Raw genomic sequence first — 24,543 nt, forward strand, 5'->3', positions numbered from 1 at the left:
GAGGTTTCTTATGACCTATTTTAACAAATGCATTCATTTAGCAATTTGTTATTTATTATTAAATATTTACACAATTTTTAAATATCAATGATCAGAATGACCATCTTGGCCATCCTAGTAATTATGAAATTCCATACACCGGCTTCAATTAAGCCATATCAAAACCCTACATCGTCTTAAGTGAAATTGCCACACATATCCATATTGGAGTCGGTAAGATGGAGAGATATGAAAAGAAAAGGCAAAGAGGATAATGTGTGTTTTCTATGTTCTCCCAGCTGCTGGTGTATAATAAAATAGACAGGCCTGTTTAAGACTAGCTTGGCTGCCTTGGTATCAGATGTCAAGCAGAGCAGATAATGACTGTAAATACTGCTAACATGTTGCTCCAAGACTCAATTAGTCTGGTAACCACCCCGATAAAAGATGTCCCTACAAATGTAGCCGAGATAAAAAATAAATAAATAGCAGCTCAGATACAAATGGGGGAGAACCGGCAACTGCACTCGCTGATAAAACTGAGCAAGTCAGGGTGCATCTGGCTTAAAGGGGTTCAGAACTGCTACAATGGAGTCATTTTTCAAACCCAAACCCAGCTTCAATTGTCTCCAAAAAACATTTTTACATCCCTGAAGCGAAACAGTCTGATTACTATAAAGTATTCTAGAGTTAGTGATCATTTGCATTGTGCTCGTGGTCGTTTATTGAATCAGGCATACTGGTTGAGGCATGTACAGAAGGGCCAATATCTTTCATCTCCGTTGCTGCATTACATTTTGTTTCACCCTATCTCTGACACTCTAGTTGGAACACCACACTCTGGTGGCACCCTGGCATAGTATCCTGTTCCTGAAAAAGCACTCTGACGTCATATCCTGTCTCTTGAGAGGCTCTCACCTTTCCCTTCTACATAGCACCACTGTAGACCTCTCACCACGACTCACTCTCCATCCTGCCTGCTCTTAGCTTCCATATTCGATAGCTGAAAAAATGTCAAGCACATGTATATTTGTATCCCTCCATGAGAGAGAACTCCATGTGTAGTTTGACTGATCAAGACTAGTCAACTAGAGAGAAAGAGACAGGGAGAGCGTGAGGAAGATAAATATTTCATCATAAGAAATGTGGATGTAAGCAATGTTATGATTATGTAATATTATGGTCCTCTCTTCTCAATGACATGACCATATCTTTGGTTTGTAAGACCGTCTGGAAAGACATACAGAAAGGATTCAAGGGAATGATCAAACTATTTTATTCTGGAGTGAATGGGGATAGAAAATGACAAAATAATATAAATTGACGTACAGTATAGATTGCACTGTAGCTAACACATGAGGGAGCACAAAACAATTAAGACTGATTTGAACGATAAGCAGACACAATCTTAGACTTACGGTTTTAAGTCAATGAAGAATACAATCACCTCCTTTCACACTCACTAAAAGCTGCCTTCAGCATGAACAAGAACAAGGCAGTTGTGCCAAGAGGGTTAAATCAGTCAGCAATAACTAATGATTATCTTATCAAAAACTCTGATTCAATGACTAGAACAGGGATGGGCAAACTTTTCGGCTTGAAGGCCATATCGTGATTTTGGTATTCAAAGGAGGGCGGCAAAGATTTTGTTTTTGTCAAAATCAATTTGTGGCACAGAAAAAGGGAAGTTATTTGAATATATATAGGTCCATTATAAATTATACATTCGCTAGTCAAAGTCTACACACCCTTTGCACAGTCTTCACATGTAGCTGTTTAAAATGTTATATAAAAAGGGATTACATTCGATTTTCTTCCCTACCGATTTTGAAAGTTAAAGACAAATTATAGAAATTCTTCCAAATTAATATTTGTTTTTTAAATGAAGATATATTGATTGTGCATGACTTCACATCCCAGACTTTTATTACTTGGTAGTGTTAGGTTCTGAACTAACAGAGTAAAAATTCATGGACAACTAGAAGAAGCTCAAACCAAGTTTCTAAAACCCACTTTAGCTGCAGACACAATGTACAAGTCACACAAGCCATCATCAGTGCGCAGCTGAACACTGTATGCTGGAAACACTCAGTTTGTTATTTTTAACTAAAACATAACCAGCCTTTGCTAAATATAAATACAGAACTTGTTTTTGCATGGATTCCAGACACGGTTGGCTTTTAACAGCTATTTCTTGTCCCCGAATCCCGCTTAACTGACAAGTTAACCTTTCTGGCGCAGGCGTTTCGCAAGCGACCCACCTCGACAACATCCTGTGAAATTGCAGAGCGCCAAATTCAAAATACAGAAATAGTCATAATAAACATTCATTAAAAATGCAAGTGTTATACATCGGTTTAAAGATTAACTTCTTGTTAATCAGCCGCTTGTCAGATTTAAAAAAGGCTTTATGGCGAAAGCATACCATGCGATTATCTGAGGACAGCACCCTGCTTACAAAAGCATACAAACATTTTACAACCAAGTAAAGGAATTACAAAAGTCAGAAATAGCGATAAAATTAATCACTTACCTTTGAAGATCTTCATATGGTTACAGTCACAAGAGTCCCAGCAACACAATAAATGTTTGTTTTGTTCGATAAAGTCCCTCTTTATATCCCAAAAACTCAGTTTTGTTGGCGCGTTTTGTTCAGTAATCCACTGGCTCCAAGGCGGTCAAAACATGTAGACGAATACATCCTAATAGTACCGAAACATGTCAAACGATGTTTAGAATTAATCCTCAGGTTGTCAATTGTCTAAATAATTGGTAATATTTAAACCGGACAATAGCGTATTCAATAGAAAGGAAATCGGTCATGCGCGCAAACTATCTCTGCATTCTTCCCCAGTCCACTGACAAAAAGGTCTCATTCTTCTTAATTTTTCAGAAAACAAGCCTGAAACAATGTCTAAAGACTGTTGACATCTAGTGGAAGCCATAGGAACTGCAATCGGCATCCTAACCCATTAGATACTGTATAGGCATTCAATTGAAAATACCCACATAAAAAAAATCCCAATTCCTCGATGGATTTTCCTTAGGTTTTCACCTGCCATATCCTCTCTGGGCTAGGCGGGATGAATTCGTCCCACCTACGCAACAGCCAGTGTAATCCAGTGGCGCGATTTTCAAATACCTTAACCTGTTAGGGCTAGGGGGCAGCATTGACACGGCTGGATAAAAAACATACCCGATTGAATCTGGTTACCACTCCTACTCAGTAACTAGAATATGCATATACTTATTACATATGGATAGAAAACACCCTAAATTTTCTAAAACTGTTTGAATGGTGTCTGTGAGTATAACAGAACTCAAATGGCAGGTCAAAACCTGAGAGATTCCTTTACAGGAAGTGGCCTGTCTGACCATTTGTTGAACTTCTTTTCCATCTCTATCATTTACTAAGGATCTCTGCTCTAACGTGACACTTCCCACGTCTTCCATAGGCTCTCAGAGCCCGGGAAAAAACAGAATGTCGTCATTCCAGCCCCAGGCTGAAACACATTATCGCCTTTCTCAAGTGGCCCATCAAGAGACACTAGCTTATGCGCATGACCCCGACCGCCCCCGCCTTTGGGATTTTTTCCTCTGTTTGCCGAAAAGGAGATTCCCTGTCGGAATATTATCGCTTTTCTACGAGAAAAATGACGTAAAAATTGATTTTAAACAGTGGTTGACATGCTTCGACGTACGGTAATGGCTGTAAAATAGTCATATGTTTGAGAAATTGAAGTAATAGGATTTTTAAGGTTTTGAAAATCGCGCCACAGGCTGGCAGTGGCTGTTACGTAGGTGGGACGAATTCGTCCCGCCTAGCCTAGAGAGGTTAAAAATCATATTACTTCAATTTCTCAAACATATGACTATTTTACACCATTTTAAAGACAAGACTCTCGTTAATCTAACCACACTGTCCGATTTCAAAAAGGCTTTACAACGAAAGCAAAACATTAGATTATGTCAGCAGAGTACCCAGCCAGAAATAATCAGACACCCATTTTTCAAGCTAGCATATAATGTCACAAAAACCCAGAAGACAGCTAAATGCAGCACTAACCTTTGATGATCTTCATCAGATGACAACCCTAGGACATTATGTTATACAATACATGCATGTTTTGTTCAATCAAGTTCATATTTATATCAAAAAACAGCTTTTTACATTAGCATGTGACGTTCAGAACTAGCAAACTTCCGGGGAATTTACTAACAATTTACTAAATTACTCACGATAAACGTTCACAAAAAGCATAACAATTATTTTAAGAATTATAGATACAGAACTCCTCTATGCACTCGATATGTCCGATTTTAAAATAGCTTTTTGGTGAAAGCACATTTTGCAATATTCTAAGTCCATAGCCCAGCCATCACGGGCTAGCTATTTAGACACCCGGCAAGTTTAGCCTTCACCAAAATCAGATTTACTATAACAAAAATGTTATTACCTTTGTTGTCTTCGTCAGAACGCACTCCCAGGACTTCTACTTCAATAACAAATGTTGGTTTGGTCCCAAATAATCCATCGTTATATCCAAATAGCGGCGTTTTGTTCGTGCGTTCCAGAAACTATCCGAAATGGTAAATCAGGGTCGTGCGCATGGCGCAATTCGTGACCAAAAAATTCTAAATATTCCATTACTGTACTTCGAAGCATGTTAACCGCTGTTTAAAATCAATTTTTATGCAATTTATCTCGTAAAAAAGCGATAATATTCCGACCGCGAATCTCCTTTTCGGTAAACAGAGGAAAAAATACAAAGACGGGGGCGGCCAGTGCACGCGCCTAAGCCCACAGTCCCTTGATCGGCCACTTGAGAAAGGCGATAATGTGTTTCAGCCTGGGGCTGGAATGATGACATTCAGGTTTTTCCCGGGCTCTGAGAGCCTATTGGAGCCGTGGGAAGTGTCACGTTACCGCAGAGATCCTTTGTAATGGAATGAGATGTCAACGAAAGACAATTAATGGTCAGACAGGCCACTTCCTGTAAAGGAATCTCTCAGGTTTTGACCTGCCATTTGAGTTCTGTTATACTCACAGACACCATTCAAACAGTTTTAGAAACTTTAGGGTGTTTTCTATCCAAAGCCAATAATTATATGCATATTCTAGTTACTGGGCAGGAGTAGTAACCAGATTAAATCGGTACGTTTTTTATCCAGCCGTGTCAATACTGCCCCCTAGCCCTAACAGGATATCAGTTCTGTTATACTCATAGACATTATTTTAGCAGTTTTGCAAACGTTAGCATGTTTTCTATCCAAATCTACCAATTATATGCATATCCTAGCTTCTGGGCCAGAGTAACAGGCAGTTTACTTTGGGCACGCTTGTCATCCAGACGTCAAAATACTGCCTCCAAGCCATAAGAAGTTAAAATCTGCTTGAAAGAGCCGCTAACCTAGCTAAGCTACTAGCCATCAAGCTAACGAAGTTAGTCCTAGATGAGTTTTCCAATGGAGCCCTCTTTGTCTGGAGAAGTAAATTAACGGTTCCAGCACTGTAGGAGCTGTATTACACTTTGTTTCTGGACAAACTGGATCACTCAGAGTTCCAATGCGGCAATTGTTTGCTTGCCAAAGATTATAGGCTTGAGGTGGCTTCCTTGATTATGCAGGTCGCCAGCCTACATAAGAAACTGGGATGGAATGCTTACCTTTTCTACAACGGTGGCTGGAAGGCGTTTGCGCTTGTTGTCTTGCACAGAAAAAAAAAAAAAAAAAAAAAAAAATGTATGAAATTGTATGAAATGTATGCATTCACTACTGTAAGTCGCTCTGGATAAGAGCGCCTGCTAAATGACTAAAATGTAAAATCTCAGCCTTGTCGTTTGTTGTTATCCAACTGGCCGTTGTTGCCCGGAGTTCGTTCGCCAGGGGAGCTGTCTCCTGCCTCTCCTCCCCCATCTGATAGTGGAGTTGAAGGAGCACAGCAAGAGGAGCATAGCATTCAACGATGGTCGCATGTCACGAGCCGTGGAAGCCAAAGACAGCAGCTTCTCGCAAAGCAGTCTATACTCCCAACGAGAAGCCCGGAGCGGATACAAACAACGAATAGTGTCGCCACCCTGGAGCCTGATCATCCTGCACCTTCGTCGCTGGGGGTACCTGTGTCTAAAGCCGCTGTGCCATCTCCTACTCCTTCCACTATGATTTTGTAGTCGCAATCTTTGGTTGCTGCTCTGAATCAAGCAGGGCTTCTCTATCTGTTGGAGGCCTGCACCAGGTGCAGGGAGCTACGGGCTAAAGTTATCCTGCCTCTCTCCTGTCCTTAAAAGGTTCTCTGAATCCTGTGAAGCATGGGAGTGGGCGGATTTCCTTGTCCTTCTCGCCAGCAGTGATTTTGGGCAGCTCCATGGTAAGAAATGTGAATGTTCCTTGTGCAAAAACAATGTCTTATCCCAGAGCTTGAGTAAATGACATTACTAAGCTGCCCCCGACTGTACTATGCCAGAATCAATGTCCATGTCCTATCGTAATCCATGTGGGTTTTATTATGAACGACAGCTCTGAACAGTTGATACTGGATTTCAAAGAGCTAATTGACTCTCTGCTAGACATTAATAAAAATAAAACATAATATCTGGCCCTGTGCCCTCTATGAATCATTGTCACGTGTGCTATTCACTGAGGCAGTGTGCCCTAGTAGGAAGTCCACTGCGTGCAGCTCACCCTGCACTAACATAAATAACATGAATATCTACTTCTGCTAAGCTTCCCACTAAAGCAATGAAACAAGTGTTGAGATTGACTGCAATGACAACAAGCTCAGTCCGATGATGCTGTGACACACCGCCCCAGACCATGACGGACCCTCCACCTCCAAATCGATCCCGCTCCAGAGTACAGGCCTCGGTGTAATGCTCATTCCTTCGATGATAAACTCGAATCCGACCATCACCCCTGGTGAGACAAAACCGCGACTCATCAGTGAAGAGCACTTTTTGCCAGTCCTGTCTGGTCCAGCGACGGTGGGTTTGTGCCCATAGGCGACGTTGTTGCCGGTGATGTCTGGTGAGGACCTGCCTTACAACAAGCCTATAAGCCCTCAGTCCAGCCTCTCTCAGCCTATTGTGGACAGTCTGATCACTGATGGAGGGATTGTGCGTTCCTGGTGTAACTTGGGCAGTTGTTGTTGCCATCCTGTACCTGTCCCGCAGGTGTGATGTTCGGATGTATCGATCCTGTGCAGGTGTTTTTACACATGGTCTGCCACTGCGAGGACGTTCAGCTGTCCATCCTGTCTCCCTGTAGCGCTGTCTTAGGCGTCTCATAGTACGGACATTGCAATTTATTGCCCTGGCCACATCTGCAGTCCTCATGCCTCCTTGCAGCATGCCTAAGGCACGTTCACACAGATGAGCAGGGACCCTGGGCATCTTTCTTTTGGTGTTTTCAGAGTCAGTAGAAAGGCCTCTTTAGCGTCCTAAGTTTTCATAACTGTGAACTTTTATTGCCTACTCTCTGTAAGCTGTTAGTGTCTTAACAACCGTTCCACAGGTGCATGTTCATTAATTGTTCATGGTTCATTGAACAAGCATGGAAAACAGTGTTTAAACCCTTTACATTGAAGATATTTGGATTTTTCCGAATTTTCTTTGAAAGACAGGGTCCTGAAAAAGTGACGTTTCTTTTAGTGATGAGTTTAGTAGCCATATCTAGGAAAACCAAAGTTTTAATGGCTGGGCCTAATATAGTGTATAACAGGTCATACCATACATTTTGTAGTGATTTCTGTTTTTGATGTAAAGAATATTTGTCGTTCCGTGGTGTGTAATGAGGAGCAAACAGACGTTGCACTTGACACATGAAATTGCTTATCCCAAGTACTAATAAGCATGCACCCATTAAGAAAATTACTGTAAAAACTGTTAAATCCCTGTGGATTGATGAGGAATTGAAAAATGTTATGGTTGAGGGAGGCAAAAGTCTGGCTGCACAACCAATTGGCAAACGTACTGCAAATTGAGAAATCATGTGACTAAACTACACTATGAAACAAATATAAATGACACAAAGGAGGATAGTAAAAAGCTTTGGAGTAACTTCAATAAAATGTTGGTAAAAATGCAAAATCATTTCCATCATTCATTGAATCAGATGGCTCATTTATCACGAAACCCACTGACATTGCCAACTATTTTAATGATTATTTCATGGGCAAGATTAGCAAACGTAGGCATGACTACACATCCAAGTATGTATGACCAAATTATGAACGACAAGAATAGTATTTTGAAATCCGTAAAGTGAGCATGGAAGAGGTGAAAAAAGTATTGTTGTCTATCAACAATGGCAAGCCACCGGAGTCTGACAAGTTGGATAGAAAATTACTGAAGATAATAGCGGACGATATTGCCACTCCGATTTGCCATATCTTCAATTTAAGCCTATAGTACTAGAAAGTGTCTTCACTCAGGCCTGGAGGGAATCAAAGTCATTCTGCTACCTAAGAATAGTAAAGCCCCCTTTACTGGCTCAAATAGCTGACCAATCAGCCTGTTACCAATCCGTAGTCAAGTTTTGGGAAAAAATGTATTTGACCAGATACAAGGCTATTTTACAGTAAACAAATTGACAATAGACTTCCAGCACATTTATAGGGAAGGACATTCAACAAGCACAGCACATACACAAATGATTGATTGGCTGAGAGAAATTGATGATAAAAAGATTGTGGTCACTGGCTTTGAGTAATGCAGGTGTGTCGATGTATGCGGATGACTCAACACTATACGTCAGATACTACAGCGACTGAAATGACTTAAAGAGCTGCAGTTAGTTTCAGAATGGGTGGCAAGGAATAGCTTACTCCTAAATATTTCAAAAACTAAAATCATTGTATTTGGGACAAATCATTCACTAAAACCTACACCTCAACGAAATCTTGTAATAAATAATTTGGAAATTGAGCAAGTTGAGATGACTGAACTGCTTGGAGTAACCCTGGATTGTAAACTGTCATGGTCAAAACATATAGCCTTCCACAACCTTCCCACAATAATTTGGGTGTATTTTGTCCCATTCCAGTGGGTCAGAAGTTTACATACACTCAATTAGTATTTGGTAGCATTGCCTTTAAATTGTTTAAATTGGGTCAAACGTTTCGGGTAGCCTTCCACAAGCTTCCTAAAATAAGTTGGGTGAATTTTGGCCCATTCCTCCTGACAAAGCTGTTGTAACAGTCAGGTTTGTAGGCCTCCTTGCTCGCACACGCTTTTTCAGTTCTGCCCACAAATTTTCGATAGGATTGAGGTCAGGGCTCTGTGATGGCCACTCCAATACCTTGACTTTGTTGTCCTTAAGCCATTTTGCCACAACTTTGGAAGTATGCTTGGGGTCATTGTCCATTCGGAAGACCCAATTGCGACCAAGCTTTAACTTCCTGACTGATGTCTTGAGTTGTTGCTTCAATATATCCACCAAACTTTTCCTGCCTCACGATGCTATCTATTTTGTGAAGTGCACCAGTCCCTCCTGCAGCAAAGCACCCCCACAACATGATGCTGCCACCCCCGTGCTTCGCGGTTGGGATGGTGTTCTTCGGCTTGCAAGCCTCCCCCTTTTTCCTCCAAACATAACGATGGTCATTATGGCCAAACAGTTCTATGTTTGTTTCATCAGACCAGAGGACATTTCTCCAAAAAGTGCATGATATTTGTCCCCATGTGCAGTTGCAAACCGTAGTCTGGCTTTTTTATGGCGGTTTTGGAGCAGTGGCTTCTTCCTTGCTCAGCGGCCTTTCAGGTTATGTCGATATAGGACTCGTTTTACTGTGGATATAGATACTTTTGTACCTGTTTCCTCCAGCATCTTCACAAGGTCCTTTGCTGTTGTTCTGGGATTGATTTGAACTTTTCGCACCAAAGTACGTTAATCTCTAGGAGCCAGAACGCGTCTCCTTCCTGAGCGGTATGATGGCTGCATGGTCCCAGGGTGTTTAAACTTGCGTACTATTGTTTGTACAGATGAATGTGGTACCTTCAGGCATTTGGAAATTGCTCCCAAGAATGGACCAGACTTGTGGAGGTCTACAATAGTTTCTGAGGTTTTGGCTGATTTCTTTAGATTTTCCCATGATGTCAAGCAAAGAGGCATCGAGTTTGAAGGTAAGCCTTGAAATACATCCACAGGTACACCTCCAATTGACTCAAATGATGTCAATAGCATGTCAGAAGCTTCTAAAGCCATGACATAATTTTCGGGAATATTCCATGCTGTTTAAATGCACAGTAAACTTCTGACCCACTGGAATTGTGATACAGTGAATTATAAGTGAAATAATCTGTCTGTAAACAATTGTTGGAAAAATGACTTATGTCATGCACAAAGTAGATGTCCTAACCAACTTGCCAAAACTATAGTTTTTTAACAATACATTTGTGGAGTGGTTGAAAATGACTCCAACCTAAGTAGATGTAAACTTCTGACTTCAAGTGTACATCACAGAAGACTGAAATATAACTAAACCGTTTGACATAGAACACCAGATTTTTATCGTTAATTTAAAATGAATGCCTATTAATTATGAAATAATGTTAGCAATAACATTCTACCCATGAGGCCACTAGAGGGTGATTTGGTCATTTGACTGCAGGAAAGGTTTTTTATTAAAAACATTTGAAGGGGAAATGTTCTATAATATTCTTTCTCTCTGAAAATGTGGAGTAGCTTGTGTAGATCTGTAGGTGAAAAAGTCTAATGGAATCTCTTTTTAGATATAATGACTGTGCAATTAATGTGAAGACTTTCACTCGGCATTGTACGGGCTGGCTGGTAGCCTAGCATTTTGGGGTGTTGGGTTACTGGTTCGAATCCCAGAGCCGACTTGGTGAAAAATCTGTTGACGTGCCCTTGAGCAGGGCACTTAACCGTAATTATGCAAGGGTCACTGTCAATAATGGCTGATCCCTGGCCATGACCTCACTCTCTCAACGGGAGTGGGATATGTAAAAAACACATTTTCAATTCACACAGAATACACACTTGTACATGTGTGAAATAGAACAAATGTAAGCACCCACCATATTAAATATTATTAAGTAGTTTTAGATGCTGCCATATTAGTTGAGCCAAAACCAATTTACATTATTTGCACTCATATCTGAGAAGCATTCTGAAAACCACTCAGATTGCTACTGGAGATTTGAACACTAGGTAGAACAGAGCATCTTCAATAAAACATAGTAGAGAGATGATATAGAATCTACACAAAAAAAATGTGGGTTCCCCAAGGGTTCTGTGGGAAGGGAATAATGGTTCTCTTTTAGTGATAATTAAAATGTAGAAGCAGCAGCTCAATAGAATATTTTAGGGAGTGGTTTTCTCACAGCTCTTTTTGTTCAACCTTGAGTCAGAGTGTCATTCCAGTTGATCTAATGTCTTGTGTTATGCTATTATATTTTATACACAACCAGTCAAAACTTTTAAACTTTTTCATTCAAGGGTTTTTCTTTATTATTACTATTTTCTACATTGTAGAATAATATGAAAGGCATCAACAATATGAAATAACACACATGGAATCATGTGTAACCAAAAAAGTGTTAAACAAATCAAAATATATTGTAGATTCTTCAAAGTAGCCACCCTTTGCCTTGATGACAGCTTTGCACACTCTTGGCATTCTCTTAACCAGCTTCATGGGGAATGCTTTTCCAACAGTCTTGAAGGAGGTCCCACATATGCTGAGCACTTGTTGGCTGCTTTTCCTTCACTCTGCGGTCCAACTCATCCCAAACCATCTCAATTGGGTTCAGGTCAGGTGATTGTGGAGGCCAGGTCATCTGATAAAGCACCATCACTCTCCTTCTTGGTCAAATAGCCCTTACACAGCCTGAAGGTATATTTTGGGTCATTGTTCTGTTGAAAATCCAATGATAGTCACACTAAGTGCAAACCAGATGGGATGGCGTATAGCTGCAGAATACTGCGGTAGCCATGCTGGTTAATTAAGTGTGCCTTGAATTGTAAATAAATCAGTGACATTGTCACCAGCAAAGCACCCCCACACCATCACACCTCTTCCATGCTTCACGGTGGGAATCACACATGCAGAGATCATTCGTTCACCTACTCTGTGTCTTACAAAGACACGGCGGTTAGAACCAAAAATCTTTTTGGACTCATCAGACAAAGGGACAGATTTCCACCGGTCTAATGTCGACTGCTCGTGTTTCTTGGCCCAAGCAAGTCTCTTCTTCTTATTGCTGTCCTTTAGTAGTGTTTTTTTTCAGCAGCAATTTGACCATGAAGGCCTGATTCACGCAGTCTCCATGAGACAGTTGAGGTTGGGATGTGTCTGGTACTTGAACTCTGTGAAGTATTTAAATGGGCTGCAATCTATGGGTCTTCCTTTCCTGTGGCGGTCCTCATGAGAGCCAGTTTCATTATAGCACTTGATGGTTTTTACAGAGTCAATGTGCAAGAGCACCGGTTAGTCAAGGTAATTGAGGTAATATGTACATGTAGGTAGAGTTATTAAAGTGACTATGCATTGATGATAACAGAGAGTAGCAGCCGTGTAGAAGGCCCTAAAAATTGTCAAAGACCCCAGCCACCCCAGTCAAAGACTGTTCTCTCTACTACCGCATGGCAAGCGGTACCGGATTGCCAAGTCTCCTGAACAGGTAATCAAATGGCTACCCGGACTATTTGCATTGTGCATTGTCCACATTTATTTGTCACATACACATGGTTAGCAGATGTTAATGTGAGTGTAGTGAAATGCTTGTGCTTCTAGTTCTGACAGTGCGGTAATATCTAACAAGTAATCTAACAATTCCCAACAACTACCTAATACACAGAAATCTAAAGGGGTGAATGAGAATATGTACATGTAAGTATATGGATGGCCGAGCGGCATAGGCAAGATGCAGTAGATGGTTATATAAAGTGACTAGTGATCCCTTTATTAAAGTGGCCAGTGATTGGGTTTCAATGTAGGAATCAGCCTCTCTGAGTTGGTGATTGCTGTTTAGCAGTCTGATGGCCTTGAGATAGAAGCTGTTTTTCAATCTCTCGGTCCCAGCTTTGATGCACTTGTACTGACCTCACCTTCTGGATGATAGCAGTGTGAATAGGCAGTGGCTCGGGTGGTTAATGTCCTTGAATATCCTTTTGGCCTTCCTGTGACATCGAGTGCTGTAGGTGTCATGGAGGGCAGGTAGTTTGCCCCCAGGCATGCATTGTGCAGACCGCACAACACTCTGGAGAGCCTTGCGGATGAGGGCGGTGCAGTTGCCGTACCAGGCTGTGATACAGCCCGACAGGATGCTCTCGATTGTGCATCTGTAAAAGTTTGTCAGGGATTTGGGCGACAAGCCACATTTTCAGCCTCCTGAGGTTGAAGAGACGCTGTTGTACCTTCTTCACCACACTGTGTGTGAGTGGACTATTTCAGTTTGTCTGTGATGTGTACTTCGAGGAACTTAACTTTCCATCTTCTCCACTGCTGTACCTTTGATGTGGATAGGGGGGTTTGTACACCATGCAGGTTCCATTTAGAACTTTATGAGCATGGTTCTTTATAGAACCTTCAAAAAAAGGTTCCATATAGCACCAAAAAGGTTCCGCTATGGTTACAAGAAAAATAATCCTTATTTGGCACTATATAGAACCATTTGTTATAAGTGTGTATCTGGCACAAGAAGTCAGGAAGAGGCCAAACTTTGTAATGAGCGGACCTCCAAGTATAAACTCTACACTGGTATTTTCCTTTATCTGATTCACACACAATGCATCCCCTTTTAATCACATTGAATATTTCTGATGTTATCTCCTTCTTTCTATTACGTTTTTCCTCCTGTCCAACCAGCCCCAGCCTCCTCTCTCCACTCCACTCGGCTCAGCTGTCTCTAATGTAAGGCAGCTCTGTCAAGCCCAAGGCACAAAATCAATCTCTGCCTTTCTATTTGTGTGGTGTAAAACCACCCAGCTCCGATCAATACGCATTGAGACGGGATGACAAATCAAACGGGTGTGTTTTCAATGCTTGCCTGTTATGTACTGTGTGTGTGTGTGTGTGTGTATACAGTACATGGAGGGAGCTTTGAAGGTGAAGGATGATATTTGCCTTACAGAACTTGACATGGAACACCAGGCAGGTAATGTTGAGATGAACTGATTAGACTCCTGTTCGACAAGGGTGTGGTGTGTTTCAACAAACAACTACCAAGTGCCTTGTTAGCGAGTTTGGGGTAAATGTACAGTTAAAAAAGGTGAAGTAAGCCTGAATGCATGAACAGAGCCCTTTTGAATGTTGACAAGATTTCTATTGAATAGAGGTTACTAGACTCCTGTTAAGTTTTCAAACAAAGTTGTTTTAAATGCACTCTGACTCTCAAAATACCCCATGCAGTGCAGCACTGTAGACCTACAGTTGAAGTCGGAAGTTTACATACACTAGCCAAATACATATAAACTCAGTTTTTCACAATTCCTGACATTTAATCCTAGTAAAAATTCCCTGTCTTAGGTCAGTTAGGATCACCACTTTATTTTAAAAATGTGAAATGTCAGAATAATACTAGAGAAAATATTTCAGCGTTTATTTCTTTCATCACATTCTCAGTGGGTCAGAAGTTTACATACACTCAATTAGTATTTGGTAGCATTGCCTTTAAATTGTTTAACTTGGGTCAAACCTTTCAGGTAGCCTTCCACAAGCTTACAACAATAAGTTGGGTGAATTTTGGCCCATTCCTCCTGACAGAGCTGGTGTAACTGAGTCAGGTTTGTAGGCCTCCTTGCTCGCACACACTTTTTCAGTTCTGCCCACATATTTTCTATAGGAGTTGAGGTCAGGGCTTTGTGATGGCCACTCCAATACATACACTCACATTACATACACTCACTTTTCTCACCAAAGTACGTTCATATCTAGGAGACAGAACGCATCTCCTTCCTGAGTGATATGACGGCTGCGTGGTCCCATGGTGTTTATACTTGCGTACTATTGTGTGTACAGATGAACGTGATACCTTCAGGCGTTTGGAAATTGCTCCCAAGGATGAACCAGACTTCGGGAGGTCTACAATTGTATTTCTGAGGACTTGGTTGATTTCTTTTGATTTTCCCATAATTTCAAGCAAAGAGGCACTGAATTTGAAGGTAGGCCTTGAAATACATCTACATACACAATTTAGTGTATGTAAACTGCTGACCCACTGGAATTGTGATACAGTGAATTATAAGTTAAATAATCTGTCTGTAAACAATTGTTGGAAAAATTGTGTCATGATCAAAGTAGATGTCCTAACTGACTTGCCAAAACTATAGTTTGTTAACAAGAAATTTGTGGAGTGGTTGAAAAATGAGTTTTAATGACTCCAACCTAAGTGTATGTAAACTTTCGACTTCAACTGTACCTACTTAATTGATCATTTAAACATGCAGTGGACAAAGATAGAAAGGGACTCCCTTTTGTAAGACTTCTCACGGTGCTGTCAGAGGAAACGTATACTGTCTTATCTATTCTGGTTTAAAGCAGTAGCATGCTTAGCTTAGGGGAGGATGAGATATCTGTCTGCCAGAAACAGAGACAAGGATAAGTGTAATCCTTTGGCACTGTCCTATCTTATTCCTGTAGTCTGGAGGGAGGGATGGATACCCACTGTGCCACACTTGATTCAGTTCTCCATGTTGCCAAGTGTGAAATCAACTCATCAACACATACCTCATATCTTTTCACACTTCTGGTAGGGCTGAGATGATAAGGCAGATTGTAAACTATTGGCAATATAGTAACAGCTGTACCTAACCACATGGGGTTTTCACCTTTGTTATTTTTCAACCTAAGGTCTAGGGATAGGGATAGCAGTGAGGATAGGGGTTGATGTTGGACTGGTATTTGATCTTAAAAATCCTAAGTAATGCCTGAAATTCAAAGTGGTTAAGACTGTGGTTTCACATACTTCTCAGCAGTATTTAGATTGATTTGAATGAATTCCTTCAGTAATTATTTGAAGAAACTACAGGAGGCACCTTCATATTATGAAACAGTGTAGGGCATAACAGTTTGAACTTGTATTAAAGCAATAGTTTGTTCCAGCAGATCCCCGAGTACCAATTCATTAGCCAAACAGGTGCAAATATTCTAATGCAGTACAGTAATGCAGCGAGCTCACCAGGCACTCCATATCTCTGTTCTCCAACATCCTCTCCGTATTACTCACTCTCTTTATCAGCCTCTCTCTGCTACGAGGCATTCTATCATGATTCTCCACCAACAGTAGCTACAGTACATTCTCAGGGATCTCAATATACAGAGTATATTTTATTTTAGCCAAGGGACACAAAAAGGCGCACATAACAGAATATTCATGCACTCGGTAATTCAATCATGTCCAGAATAAATCAAAAGCACATTTTGTCCAATAGCTCACACCACGTCAAGCATGAAGTTGCTGGGTGCCATGAAAACAGAGAATGTTGATAAACAGTCTCCATTCAACCACACGACACACACTCACACACACTTAGGCACGCACGCACCCACACTTACACGCACCTACACACACTTGGGCTATATATAATTCTAACGGGATGTCGCCTCAACAACGCCTGGTTGCAACCATCAAAGAGGCTGTATGAGAAGCCAATTCATTTTAACCAGCCACTTATTAGCAAAAATCTGAATACCGCCCTCTCTCCTCCCTTTTTCCTCTTTCTTATGGCGGTCCTAGGCTAGAGAGCGAGGGAATGAGGTATCTTGAGAGCTATTTTGGCCCTGCAGTATTATTCCCTGACAGAAATACAGTATGTGCTATTGATTACTCCACAGGATCCAACCATCGTATTAGCACGATTAATCATTTGTTTTGCTATTTTTACTGCCTCATTTTAAATTACATGAATAAGTAAATAACTAGTTTTTAAGCTCAATCCATTTTGCCACCTCATGCTGATTTATTCATATTTGTGGTAAGAATGTAGAATTTAGGCTTTAAAAAAAAAATCTGACAGTGTGCTACTATTACAGCGATGTATCAACAGGTTCCGTAACCATACAATTGCGCATGACTGTTACTCCTTTAGGGAACATTTGATGAACATTTCAATCGTTTCTAAGTGTGTCCTAAAATCGTTGATTTTCGTTGTGCTAACATGACTCATCAGAAAAAGAAAACTAATGCTACAGCTAATGAGAACGAATGAAAAACCGAACAGAAAAAATATATATCTTTATCATGCCAAAGCTTCATCCATAAGATATATGCATCTTATTCTGTCAGGAGCAGTTTTTTTGCGAATCAGTCACTTCAAATTCCTATCAAAACCACAGCCCATAAAAGTAGTGCATTCAGTAAGGCCAAAAAACATATTGACATGCTGCCGTCAAGCTTAACAAATTGACAAAGATTTGTAAACACAACCTGTCACATTTCAAAAGCACACAGCCACATGGTTGAATAAAACATATTGGACCACACGCAAACACTGTGCCCTATTTTCTCCAGTCTTTGCTTCGTACCCAAAGCAATTTTACACTTCACGGTGCAATTCTGTAGTCACTTGAATGCGTCGGAAGCATGGAGTAACATCAACTGAAAATTGAGGATCGTATAACAGGCTTGGATACAGTCAAAGCTGTTTATGTGGATCTGCATTTGCTGGAGGAAAGGTGGAGACTAGGGGGAGAAGAGGAGGTGAAAGTGGGGGAGACAGCGGATGTTATTGATATGAATATATAGACAGAATATATGTTGATAGATCCACAAGGCTGTTTACTACCACAACCTCTAAGTTTAATTAGAAAAATGTACTCTCTCTCACGTAGACAATTTCACCCCCCCCCCCACCCCTCTCGCTCTCATCCAAAAAAGCTGTTCAGAAGTTGTTTTGCCTCTCTTTTGATCTGAAGAAGTGTATTACCCAAATCTACTGCCTGCCCTATGCAGTCGTTTTACCAGAGAGAGAGAGAGAGGAGAGAGCGAGAGAGAGAAACATAAAGCAGAGAGCCACTCTGTAAGATGAGGTGAAAGCTAAAAGAGTGACTCACCATGCCTCGGTCTGGCCAAATACACTTCAATAATGTATTCACTTCTCCTATAATAATTAACAAGCACAGATTATTTTAACTGCAGGTGGTAGCAGAAAAAGCTATCTGGTGGAAACTTGTTCTGTCCATTTACTCACTGCCTGTGTGGTGATGAAAGAAAGGATTATGAACAGAAAAACTTCCACACACAGTATGCTGCTCTCAAAAGTCTATTCACCTGACGAATACACCTCTATGGGCCCAGCTTTGATTGTCTTGATATCTGGATGATGTAGAGGGGAAATTCAGCAACTCTTGGAGGACAATAGAAGTAACTAAAAAAGATAACACGTTTTGGCTTTCAGATTTTTTGGAGAGTGAGGTAGTGGCAGTGATCCCTTCCTTTTGAAATGATATCTAGATGATGAAATAATACTTTTGGCTCTGCAATACTGCACACAATATTATATTTTCTTACAAGTATTTCTTACAGGTTTACATACACCTTAGCCAAATACATTTAAACTTAGTTTTTCACAATTCCTGACATTTAATCCGAGCAACAATACCCTGTCTTAGATCAGTTAGGATCACCACTTTATTGGTGAGAGAATTAATTATTTCAGCTTTTATTTCTTTCATCACATTCCCAGTGGGTCAGAAGTTTACATACACTCAATTAGTATTTGGTAGCATTGCCTTTAAATTGTTTAAATTGGGTCAAACGTTTCGGGTAGCCTTCCACAAGCTTCCTAAAATAAGTTGGGTGAATTTTGGCCCATTCCTCCTGACAAAGCTGTTGTAACAGTCAGGTTTGTAGGCCTCCTTGCTCGCACACGCTTTTTCAGTTCTGCCCACAAATTTTCGATAGGATTGAGGTCAGGGCTCTGTGATGGCCACTCCAATACCTTGACTTTGTTGTCCTTAAGCCATTTTGCCACAACTTTGGAAGTATGCTTGGGGTCATTGTCCATTCGGAAGACCCAATTGCAACCAAGCTTTAACTTCCTGACTGATGTCTTGAGTTGTTGCTTCAATATATCCACCAAATTTTCCTGCCTCATAATGCTATCTATTTTGTGAAGTGCACCAGTCCCTCCTGCAGCAAAGCATCCCCACAACATGATGCTGCCACCCCCGTGCTTCGCGGTTGGGATGGTGTTCTTCGGCTTGCAAGCCTCCCCCTTTTTCCTCCAAACATAACGATGGTCATTATGGCCAAACAGTTCTATGTTTGTTTCATCAGACCAGAGGACATTTCTCCAAAAAGTATGATATTTGTCCCCATATGCAGTTGCAAACCGTAGTCTGGCTTTTTTATGGCAGTTTTGGAGCAGTGGCTTCTTCCTTGCTCAGTGGCCTTTCAGGTTATGTCGATATAGGACTCGTTTTACTGTGGATATAGATACTTTTGTACCTGTTTCCTCCAGCATCTTCACAAGGTCCTTTGCTGTTGTTCTGGGATTGATTTGAACTTTTCGCACCAAAGTACATTAATCTCTAGGAGCCAGAACGCGTCTCCTTCTTGAGCAGTATGAGGGCTGCATGGTCCCATGGTGTTTATACTTGCGTACTATTGTTTGTACAGATGAACGTGGTACCTTCAGGCATTTGGAAATGATTTGATTTGGCTGATTTCTTTTGATTTTCCCATGATGTCAAGCAAAGAGGCACTGAGTTTGAAGGTAGGCCTTGAATACATCTACAGCTACACCTCCAATTGACTCAAATGATGTCAATTAGCCTATCAGAAGCTTCTAAAGCCATGACATCCTTTTCTGGATTTTTCCAAGCTGTTTAAAGGCACAGTCAACTTCTGACCCACTGGTATTGTGATACAGTGAATTTTAAGTGAAATAATCTGTCTGTAAACAATTGTTGGAAAAATGACTTGTGTCATGCACAAAGTAGATATCCTAACTGATTTGCCAAAACTATAGTTGTTAACAAGAAATGTGTGGAGTGGTTGAAAAACAAGTGTTAATGACTTCAACCTAAGTGTATGTAAACTTTCGACTTCAACTGTACATGGTTTTCCATATCCATCGATTCTCTCCATCCAAATGGCTTCCTCTATAGGCCTGCTGTGGGGCATAGCATTCTCTCCCTAGGAGGCCTGTGTGGCGTAAGATTCCATTGGATATACAGTGTGTTCAGAAAGTATTCAGAGCCCTTGACTCTTTGTTAGGTTAAAGCGTTATTCTAAAATGGATTACATTTTATTTTTTTCCTCATCAATCAACACACAATTCCCCATAATGACAAAGCAAAAATGGTAATATCACATTTACATAAGTATTCAGACCCTTTACTCAGTACTTTGTTGAAGCGCCTTTAGCAGCGATTACAGCCTTGAGTCTTCTTGGGTATGACGCTACAAGCTTGGCACACCTGTATTGGGCAGCAGAGAAAGGTTCCCAGACCAAGGCCCTTCTCCCCTGACCAAGGCCCATCTCCCCTGTTTGCTCAATTTGGCTGGGCAGCCAGCTCTAGGAAGAGTTAGTGGATCCAAACTTCTTCCATATAAGAGTGATGGAGGCCACTGTGTTCTTGGGGACCTTCAATGCTGCAGAAATGTTTTGATAGCCTTCCCCAGATCTGCCCTTACGAAAAAGCACTATAGCATTCCTATAAGACTCCTATAAGAAACTGTATGTTTTTTATAAAACCCTATAGCTAGCTTATAGTATGCTATGATATATTATTTTGCTATGAAAATACTATAGAATGATTATAGGAATCTCTATAGTATGTATTTTTTTAGTATTCTTATGAATTTAAATAGAGTTCCTGTATTATTTTCTATAGTATTCCCCTGAAGTTATTGAAAGCATTCCTATAGGCTGTTCCTGTCGGGTTTGTAATAGTATTCTAATTGAGGTGATGAAAGTTATCCAAGAAAAAACCTTTCCTGCAAGCAAAAAAAGAAAGCCAACCAATATTCATTTTTTTTATGCCAACATGGGTATAGCCAGGTTACTTTTGGGATGGATACTTTCAATACATTAAATCCATTAAAAACATGTTGCATCTTAGTAAAAACAGACCAGTAATATTAATGTTAATTTATTTTTATTTAAAAAAAATCTATTCCACTGAACATGTTAACCACACGTACAATACAATATATAAGTGATGGCCCTTGCATCACTGATGTATGTCCCTGATAAGTTATCAATGAGTGATACTATTAGAATCACACAGATTCAATGACATACAACACACATTCTGTGATCTCCGACTATTGCTCAATTCCAGTGAAACTAAATGCATGTGTTTTAACTGGAAGCTGCACGTCCCTAACATATCCTCACACAGGACGGACCTGAATTAAAGTATATTGATGATTTTCTTGGCCAGGTCACCATTGCAAATGAGAATCAGCTCTCATTATGAATCAGCTCAATAACATCAACCAGCTCTCTAAAAAACACCCATAACTAATCTCTCTCATAAGTGTTTGGCAGAGGGACAAGCCAGCCATCCACATAAATACATTTACACTTGATATCTTCCAAAGAAAAAGCTTTTTTTTGTCTCGACCTCTCAACTTTCACACACATTTCTTTTGATGAGATGCCTAGATTGCGGTTGATGAACAAACTGTCAGCTTGAATTACATATGGTTGAACCACAACAATGGGAATAGGTTGACATAAGCAGTTTGTTTGACAAATGCAATTCAGTCTAACAAAGAAAAAGAACAGCAGTTGTGCACAACATGCATTTTTGAACATGACTGAGGTATTATCCCTTTTTTCTGAGATTTGGTAGTTATTTGTGTGACAAACAATCTGTTCATAAATTAATCGGCCGTTTGACTCCACAGGCTGAGACAGGACAGATCCGGTAATTAGTTCTTCTACAGCAGGTTTTAGAGAAGCCGTGAGGTGAAGAGGTACAGATTTTCCAAGAGTTTTGAGGGAGCTTAATATTTTTTTCTTCTTTCAGTCTCCTGTCTGCAAGCTTTGTAAGGAATATACCGAACTCTGGGTGAAATTCTAAAACACTAAGACGTCTCGCCAAAGAAGGAAAAGCTGGCAAATTTGTTGCGGAACACACTACGTCCCATGGAAAAGAGATTTCAAACTTCCGTTGTTACCCTCAAAAGTAAAAGATGACGTTGCCCAGAGAGGCCCCTAGATCAGTACACTATCAGTAAGGTGGATTAGCTGATGACAATTGAAAGAAACATTTTCTTGTCCATATAATTCTTCAATTTTATTGACAAAGATGACTAAAGAAATGTGAGCTAATATAAGGTCACGCTGTAAAATAGATCCTTGAAACAAAATATGCATGCTGAATGTAAGTAGACTTTTTTTGTAGTAATGGAGCCTGAAGGATGCCAGGCAGAACAGTGACTGAATAAAACAGAAAGAATGCACAACACTCCGATGCTTTCCAAAATGTTATTATATGCGGTGATCGTGGTATTCTCTATTGCTTTGGTGGCTTGAGATTTAGCAGTCGAGAGTCTAATTCTGTAATTTGTCGACCTTTGTGCCATGGATTCAAACAGTTGCACGTGTCCAACCAAAGAGACAGAAGTTGCCGGGTTATGCCGAGGAGAACAGAATGCATGTAGTCACGCACAAAACCAAACATAATGTTGAACAATGGAAGCAAAAACAGTGTTGACAACCCCATTACAACATTTTGCGGAATGTCAGTGCGAGCAGTGTGAAATGCATTATCCTTAAATTGATTGTGTGATCTTTCAATTTGCAGTTGTTGACTGTAAGGATAGGATCTTATATCTCCTCTGCCTTTGGGGACAACCTTTGTCCTCTTCAGAATCCCACTGCTATCTCTCCATAGTAATGGGTTTTGCGCTAAATCGCAAAATTCATCAATACAAGGTTTTAAAAAGGTATCCATTCTGGGTTTTTCTGGGCCAAACCAAAGTCCTGCAACCATCTAATTTTCTTTCCGATGTATGTAAGGCAGTTCATTTATGGTAAATTGAAGGGGCTAAACAGTAATTTGAGGAGTTAAAAATGGGTACTCCATCACAGTTCCAGGTTAATGTTAAATCATCAGCAGATAGCCTCTTCTCTTTCAGTAATGTCTGGTACGTCTTTCATCCATAACATCCTCGATATCATATTATTCTTCCTTCGATGTTTTCCTCAAAATATCTAGTGTATCTCGCAGAATATCCCTAAAAGGTATTGACAAAAATAAACGTTTTGTTTCTCTGATGAAGGACTTTCCACAATGTAAGCAATTTGTGTTTTCGGGTTGCTTTCATAAGTCATTTTGGCATTCATCGCAAAAGAAATGAGAGACAGCTGTCAGGGCTGGATTACCCAAAAACGTTTTGAAGAGATATTTAGATGTTGGGGACAAGCATATTCAGCAAGGCAAGTAGGTCTATCAGGGCAGTCCCAGTCCGGTGATGACGCAGAACAAAGAGCATTATTGCAATAAGGCACTGCCCCTTTGTTACTGATGCCCCAGGGTAAATCTTTTCTTCGTTCTGAAAAGAGTTAGATGCAAGGTATATTTAGACATTTGTTTAAACCAGGAGGAGACATATAATACATCTGCAAAGGTAGAAAATATCGCTGAGGTCTGAGAGTTGTGTGTATTTGTGCACCTGACACTAACCATCTCAGGGGCATAATTACGGTCTAAATCATCAGAGCCAGGTTGATTGGGGTGTGTTAGAGGGTCCTAAAAAATGTACAGAGAAAACCAACACAGAACATTATCTAATGAAAATATAACCAAGAATACATGACACTAACTTCACAAGGGTGAGCCTAAGAAACTGAATGTCTGTGTGGGGTGGGGTCTGTGTGTACCTGACACACAACTAACTCCTCATTAAGCTCTAAATAATCAGAGCCTTTTTGATTGAGTTTTGTAAATAGCTAGAAACAAGGTACTGAATACAAACATTGCCAATGAACCATCTAGCTAGCAGGTTAACTAGCCACTGTATCTAGCTAGCAGATATACAGCTAGTGTATACATACCAGTAACAGCATAGCATAAGCAACTGAGCACCCCAAGCAGTAATATGGTTGTAGCTATACATTTAAAAAATCTATATCGTTTTCTAGAGCTAACACCTAGCAATATAAGGCAATATAACAACAACAATACATTACCTTAATATTCCTGCTTCACCTGGTCTGCCGAGGAAAAGGAAAGTTTTCATCACGCATCCATTTTTGATATGGTCCCCTTATCACTCAGACTTGAGCCATTTCTTTCAAGGGTAAGTAAATTAGCTAATTGTTGTAAACAGCTTGCATCATGTCAACTACTGCTGAAACTGATTCCATAGCTAGCTATAAAAAAAACTTTGCAGCAAAGCATAAAAGGCGTCAAGCTCTACGTAACTAAATTGTGCGCATAGGCGAAAGTAAAAAAAACTAGGCGCGAGCAACGAAAATAACGGTTTACTCTGTTTGCACTTTGCAGCATGTCACCAAACATGTATGCACTTTTTTTGAAGAAGGGACATCAGAAATTGTTCCAGTGGAAAATATTGAAGAGTTTGATGGGACGTGCGACAATTTGAAAGAATGTATTGTTCATTGGCAGCGTATGGGGAAGAGATA

This window comes from Salmo salar, chromosome 28, assembly GCF_965601325.2.
Source record: "Salmo salar chromosome 28, fSalSal1, whole genome shotgun sequence".
In the NCBI taxonomy this organism is placed as follows: Eukaryota; Metazoa; Chordata; class Actinopteri; order Salmoniformes; family Salmonidae; genus Salmo; species Salmo salar.